Source organism: Notothenia coriiceps, unplaced genomic scaffold (genome assembly GCF_000735185.1).
Source record: "Notothenia coriiceps isolate Sejong01 unplaced genomic scaffold, NC01 NC01_scaffold00026424, whole genome shotgun sequence".
Lineage (NCBI taxonomy): Eukaryota > Metazoa > Chordata > Actinopteri > Perciformes > Nototheniidae > Notothenia > Notothenia coriiceps.
Genome location: NW_011359125.1, coordinates 2,907,580 through 2,915,557, shown reverse-complemented (window position 1 = coordinate 2,915,557; position 7,978 = coordinate 2,907,580). Strand labels below are relative to the sequence as shown.

General features: G+C 42.2%; 1 long non-coding RNA gene across 1 annotated transcript in view; it reads right to left on the bottom strand.

Moving 5' to 3' along the window:
* Nucleotides 1-904: 904 nt before the first annotated feature.
* Nucleotides 905-7,978, bottom strand: part of LOC104957082 (uncharacterized) — a 7,478-nt gene continuing 404 nt past the window's right edge. The window contains exons 2-3 of the long non-coding RNA XR_799638.1: nt 3,308-3,380; nt 905-996 (exon numbers count right to left, since the gene is read on the bottom strand). This is a non-coding gene — a long non-coding RNA (uncharacterized lncRNA). The remainder of the gene's footprint in view (nt 997-3,307; nt 3,381-7,978) is intronic.

Here is a 7,978-nt window from a genome sequence, read left to right as displayed (position 1 = left end):
TTTAAAATGAACAATAAAATGTTCCCTTAGTTACAGTCACCCAGATTCTTGTATGCTTTATGTTGATATTTAATCATATTTAAAATAGGTGCAGCATGCACAAAGTATAGCTATGGACAAGTGAAATATTTATTCGGACAAGTACATTGCCAAACTCACAAGTACTCTCTAAAAACTGTTTCTTACACTGAGGTGTAAATGTGGCTGCGATGGTTGTTCTCAACACTTATTTCTTCAGGGAATGTAGAGTGAGCATGGATGTTCTTTCGCAGAAGCACGCTGCTTCATGTCAATACGCCCACACACACACACACACACACACACACACACACACACACACACACACACACACACACACACACACACACACACACACACACACACACACACACACACACACACACACACCCACCCACACCCACACCCACACACACACACACACACACACCTACCTCGGATCTGTCTGCAGTCAACAGCAGTCCAAATCTATTGACCTCTGAGCAGCTCATTTAGAAGAAGAACCTGAGGACTTGGCTCAAAGGCAATACAATCTCAAAATCCGAGGCAGAGGAGGGTTTTATATATATATTCATTTTGCCCTGTATTACAACTACTGCAAGTCCTTTTAATAATATACATTTCAACCATAGTAACACAGCTTTTCTAAAAGACAGGATTTTGATATCGATATCCTAGGAATTCACTGCTTTTGGTTGAAACATAATACAGGAATTACATTAAATAAACAAAATATAATGTTTAAATTCATGAGCTTTAGAGTTGCTTGTCTTACCTTTAGACAGAGCCAGGCCTCCCCCTGCTTTAAGTCCCCCTGCTAAAATCTAATGTTCGACAGGAATGAATCACCTATGTATGAATATATGAGTTTGTAAAGTTTACCTGCAACTGTCGTCTCTGAATTTCCTCCACCATGATTGCGAGACACTTGGTGAAGTCTGTTAGATCCTGGTCAGCTGTTTCTATCAGCTTGCACCCCTGCGCACAAAGAAAAATGGAAACACAGGCATCAACAAAACACAAATCAGATGGATGTACATATACGTAGATAACAAAACCCAGGCAGAGATAAGGGATAGGGGATGGAGAGAGGTATAAATCAGTGTTTTAGTCTGGCTGTCTGACGCTGTGTTGCTGAATAATGTAGAGGTTCCAGTCACTGGCCCTAAACTACAGCATGCAGGTAAACAACCATGCTCTGCGTCTGTCTCCTTCCCTCTCCATATACTGTCACTTTCCTCCTGAAACACACCAACTTTACAATTACACACCCGCTCTCTTCCTCCATCCCTGCCTCCCCTCCTCTCTCGCCTTCCCTTGCCGATGTTTTCCGTTTCTCTCTCTTCCATTTATGCAGAATTATTCACCGTTTCCGACAAATCTCTGAAGGACCGCCTCAAACTTTCACATTGTTCTGCGCCTTAAGCATTACCATAAAATTCTGTTCTCTCACGGAAAAAAGGTATTTCTCTTCTTTCTTTTTTTAAGACAACCTGTATGACATTTGTGAAAAAATACTTTTATTACAGATGGCTGCAGAGAAAGCGGGGAACGGCGAGAGAGGAACAAAAGGTGCCTCGATGAAGGCCACCCATATCTCTGTGTTTGTATGTACGTCGTGTGTGTGCTAGTGTGTGCATGGTGAAGTATAGGATCCGCACTTTAAACTGTATGCATTGGGTTTTAAAGCAAGGCTGATCACAGTAAAGCAACAAGGAGAACATACAGAAGCTAGTTTGTATTTCCTCTTCCTTAGGTGAATTGAATAGAGCCTCATCTCGTCCACTCAATAATTTGCATTTTATAGTCATGACCTTGGACAATGGTGAGATGTCATAGGAAAACTATGTAAGATGTCATAGGAAAACTCTAGATTGTTGAGGTATACTTCAGATAAAATACATTAACATCTTACGTTCAAAATGTATTTCAGTCTCAGAAAATTGCTGTTAAAGGTACAAAAAAATAGGCAAAAACAAAATAAAAAGGTTGCTAAATAACCATAGTCTTGCACTGTAAATCAGATTATTTTTGTATAATCTTTTATCTTATAAAATGATCTGAGGGAAAGGTTAATACTGTACCTCGAACATCTAAAAACTGCATTGATCTGTAGTTAAAGGTGAAGCGGCGCCTCCTGCCTGTGTTACCACTCCTAACAAGCTCCACTATTACATTTGTGCTCAAATGTAAGAGGATTGATGCGAAGTTGAAAGCTCAAAAGGGAATTTGTCTTTGAACATGATTGATGGGATTAATATATATTATTTGTTCAGGTAAAAGTTAGCCTGTTCCTGTTTCAGCAGGGGGTGAATTATACCTGTAAGCTGCGACTCGGACCACCTCCAGACCTACCTTTAGAGGACTGGGTCTAAATGCACCTTGAGTGCACTAACAGTTGAAGCCATGTCATACTAAGCACCGGTTCCTACTTTCATGATTCAGTCTGCATGTTCATGCCGCTGCAGGTGGAACACACGAGCCATTAAACCCCAGTTAACTCTGTATAGTCACTTATCCACTCAGGCAGCCCGACGTCAGCACCGAAACCCTGCGACATTCCAAAAAGGAAATAATCCTCATCAATCTGGACAAAAAAGTTCAAACAATTTCAACTGAACTTCCTACGTTGCAACCTGGCCTTTTAAATAACTGACCCATATGTGTACTCAGACAATACTTGTATTTAATCAGCCCATTAAATAATCAAGCATATGCCACGATTATTCAGAAATGGAGGAGAGAATGCGTTTCCTTACTAACAAGTCACTTTTACAACTAAATCACCAGCTACTACTTGTATATCATTGTTAACTTTAAGGCAGCAGCATTCTGAAATCAAAGCCGTGCTCCAGTCAATTATACTGCTTTCCAGTACTGCACTGTAAGAAGATGTCTTTGTAGTCATTTTCACTCGAAGTTTGCATCAGATAGGGAATTTTGTTGTTGAATGGCAGAGATCACACAACAGTCCATCTTGTCAGGCTTCAAAAAATGTTTCTCCTGGAAATAAGCGTCCTATAATGAGCTACAGGTAGATACAGGCGTGGTTCAGGTGTGTTTGATGTTTAGTGGATAAACCATGAAACAGAAAAGTCTTCCCCTTTGTGGAGTACAGCGCAAATCCTCAATGCATTTTTAAAAAGTCGACTTCTTACAAGTTACTTACACATCAAGGTGGGTTAGGAGTCAAGTCAGGCTGAAGACAGAAGAGTTATTCAGTCCTATTACTTTGTGTTTGTCTGTATGTGTGTACACCTGTAGGCATGAGAGGTTGTGTGCCACTCACCTTGTCTGCATAGAAGGCTTTGACCTCGGCAGTAATGGAATCAAAATCCCCACTGATATAGTCGGGGAGGAAGCTGGATGTGAGGAGAGAAAGAGAGGGTGAGTGACAGAGGGAGAGGGTTACGATCGCAAGAAAGACAGAGAGAGTGAAGCAGAGATAGAAAAGAGAAGGGGAGAGAGGACATCAGGGCATGTGTCAGCTCTCTGATCTGTGCAGCGAGGGAGAGGGGGAGCCGGGGGGGAGACGGAGAGACATGGAGACTGACAGGGTGATTCTCTGTGGCACTCTGTGTCACACACACACACACACACACACACACACACGGCTGACTGCAGAGATACATAGAGTGATGTGAATGCACACATACATATGCACAACCAATCTCTCACACACACACACACACACACACACACACACACACACACACACACACACACACACACACACACACACACACACACACACACACACACACACACACACACACACACACACACACACACACACAAATAAACAGAGCATGATGTTCCGGGTGCTCATCAGATATCCTACTTTTCCATTACGCTGAGTGACTACATTCTCCATTAGAGCCGAATATCTGTGTGATTACTACAGGTCAAACTAAAATGTGATGTTTTTAAAAACACACCCAATAAATGCAGAATCCTGTAGGAGTAAATGCTGAATTATGGTGCTATAGATAACATGTTTTATTTAATTAACTGACACAGGAAGTAAAGACAATGTTGATGTGTGTACATTCACAAAAACAATATGATGGCAATACTTTCTGGAACATTTGAAAAAATAATGAATGCTATTATTCAAATTCATCTTTAACCTTGTTGTTGTGCATTTTGTGTCTTTTTTGGAATATAATTATATGTAAAAATACTGAGATGGAGAGAGAATCTAATAATAATTGCTAGTGGAAAGTGCAAAAGGCAAACAGATGAACTAGTAATCAAAAGATCCACATTATTTTATTTAAATGTTTTAAATGCGACAGTTATTGTCAGAAGCAAAATATAGTGATAAACGTAACTAAACAGTACGACAACTCACCTCAAATACTGTTAGCCAATTTCATAAAGTGTCCATAAGTCAAACTATTTCTGAGTTAAAATATGCATTTACCGTAGTTGTTCTGGAGGAGGAAATCAACCTGAACTGTACATTTTAAAAGCTTGCTGTTTGCTTATATACGGCCAATGTACATGCATAACATTTGTATACCTAATTAAAACATCAGAAATATATCAACACTGCCCAGTTTATGACTCACATAACCCAGAATTGCCTCTCAGAAAACAGGCTCAATAATCCTAGAATACATAAAACATATTACACAAACCAGGCAGAAATACTGCGTTAATACATGCAATTAAGAGGATTACAACCACAAAATGTAACTGGGCACGAGGTTTGGGAATAAACGTGCATGCAGGCGTTGCATTGTGAATACAAATTTCCATATGAACTTCATCCAAATACAACTATGTTTTGAGGCAGGCTGCATCCCCAGGGTGTGTGAATTAACATGGTCTGTAGCAGATATCAGAGAAAACCTCCAAAAATCTACTAGCGAGCCACAACTGAGGAGAATAATATCATCAGAGAGAGCCAGATAGCTCCCTGTTTATTCCATGTGTGTGTGTGTGTGTGTGTGTGTGTGTGTGTGTGTGTGTGTGTGTGTGTGTGTGTGTGTGTGTGTGTGTGTGTGTGTGTGTGTGTGTGTGTGTGTGTGTCGTAGACGTACGCGACGACGACGACGAGGAGGAGAGAAGACTTTACAAATTTCGAGGACTGAGAGTTAGTAAACGAGTTGAAAAATCGTCTTTATCAAAAAGAAAACTTTGGTGAAAGAAAAGTTGAACGAATAAGGGAATCAAAAAAATTTCCTCTGGATAGTACGATATATTTACTATATAACATCCATGGTATGTATATATTGCCTATAAATATGAAAGACAAAAGTTTATGGTTTGTCTAGTACGTAAAATCGGTACGGAGTAAGCGAGATAAACGACAAGAGGTCGGGACAAAAACGTCCCACGCTAAAGACACTCGCGTCCGACTGGTGCGGGGGACGTCCTCTCCCCCTCGCACGAGACTAGTTTCAGTCTTCTCCCCCTCTTTTTATCTAGAGGCAGGAGGCACAAAATAATATAATAATCATATCTCAGCCAATAAGTAAAGAAAATTTCGAGTTATTTATTGTTTCTTTCTGGAGACTAGGCCGTGAAAAGATTAAACAGGCCTTCTACAGTTGAAATTGCCCGTAGAACCTGGCCGCTTTCTTTGACTTTAGACGACGTGCCAGGAGCAAGGAACTTCTCCGCCTCTCCACCCGACAAACAGTAGACCGACCACCTGACTGGCCCTCCTCTTAATGTCACCGAACGGAGATGCCCCTCCCAACGTAACTTAGATGTCGTCGCCCCTCGTTTACGAACTTCCCCGTCCTTTACCGTCTTCCCGTTGGGTACGGCGACCTTCAGAAGAAAACGACGAAAACGCCGTCTAGATGTCGCGGTGAATGTCGGACCCGTATACATGATACGCAGAGGTCGCGAAAGCCTCGCCGTTACCGGCCGGCACCGGGTTGGGGGGTAAGGGGACTATCCACCTCTCAACCGGGTTATCGGCATCGCGGTGACAGGACTGCAGTCCTGTCACAAGTTTAGACCTAGTCAGACATAGTCTAGCAAGTCGGGGAAAAAATCTTTACACCCATCCTCCTTTCTCTCTTCCAACACAAAAGACTGTGAACCACTCAAGGGACCTTGTGGCCCCCTGTGCATAAGTACATCTTTTCTGCATGTTTTTCACGGTAAAAACGTACAACTATCCAGGGGAAATTCACAAAGTCGATTTGTTTGGGGAGAAACCTTATAATATTAGACTTGGGTACCATCGAAAACAAAGGCGGTTTTGATAGGAGAAAAAATTTACTGTATCAATGCAAATGGAACAGAAAGATCCTGAAAAAACCATAGGAGGTGTTTGGTCCCAGAACTTTGGATTTTGCCTAAGGACATGGGTACACATGGAAAAGCAAAGCGGTTTTGTATGGGAAAAAATAATTTCCTGACGAAGTTAAATACTAATGACGGCACAAAGTTTATAGTCTAATCGTAATCCGTACATCTTCTGCACATGTAGTCGTACGTCTTTTTAGGTCTAAAACACACCCTTAGACACGGAATTCAAGTTAGCAGTTTCAGTGCGTGTTATTAAAGAGGGGGGAGAATGATGGAGACTAAACCCTCTTCGCTGTCCTTGCCTCCTTATTAGTCTCGAAGTGATAGGAGTTCACTACTTGTCTGCTTGCTCTTTCGCTCTTCTCACAAACGCACGACCAAAGTCCTCACTACTTTTCTTTAACTCGTCGATCTCTTATGTTGCTTTGTAAATCAACATTAATTCACCGGTAATACCTTCCCACCACAGACGGCCTTTGTCTCTGCTTTCTTTCAAACTCTGTCACCACGCACTAAAACGATAAATTTTGAATTACTTCACCACCTAACTGCCTTTACGGAGTCATGTTTCTTATTCATTCATAACGCGTCTCGCCTTTTACCTCTGCTCTAACCTTCTTCACATAATCCGTCGTACCTCTCCCCCTTTCTCTACGCTCTCTCCGTCGTGTTCGTCCCGCCTACCTTTTTGTGTGTTTGTGTCCCTTCCAGTGTGTTCCGGTAGGGGCGGTGGCGCCCGAGTCTGTTTGACCGCCATTTTACAGATAAAGGGTCAAGTTTAATATTCACAGTGAATTATAATTACACCTTCACCTTTTGACAGTGGTGTTTGGGTGGTGGTGTTTGCCGCCGAGTGCGTTGTTTCTGGTGTGTATGTCTTAAATTTTTAGAGCGGACCAGTTAATGACACTCGGCTGCCTCAGTACGTGTGCCCCAGTGTTACCTCACACACAAACAACACACACAAACACACACACATAAATCGAGACTAGCCGTCACAGTGCGAGAAGGGTAGACCAGGTGATACTTCCAATAAAGCTTACCTCTACGGTTAGCAGGACATAATGTTCCCTCCCCTAACACACACACACTTGGACGCGGGTACAAACAACGTAATAACACACACACCACACACACACCGCACGCCACACACACACACACACACATGAAAGGGTCCACGGAAACTTACAAAACACTCCTTTTCCTTGTCAAAAATGTGTGTCGGTCCTATAGTTTAAAAAAACAGGTCCGCTCCCCAACACACCGACACACACCACACAACACACACACACACACACACAACACACAACACACACACCACACACACACACAACACACAACACACAACACACACAACACAACACAACACACACAACCACACACCACACACACACACACACACACAGTCATCTAACGTATGTAAGTGACAACACAAACAGACGACATAGAACAACCACATTTACCCTTGTGTCTCCTCTCTCCCTTATTAGGGAGACATAGAGAAAGAAGTTGGCTGACCTTGTAGCGAAGGAGCGGAGAACGACCGCTCGTATGTGTTTGTGTGTGTATGTTATGGTGTGTGAGTTACGTGTTGTGTGTGCGTTTGTTCGTGGGTGGTGAGTTTGTTGTACTTTAGCATTACGAGTCTGGACAATTACGGAGATCTATCCCTGGACGTAGGGACGCA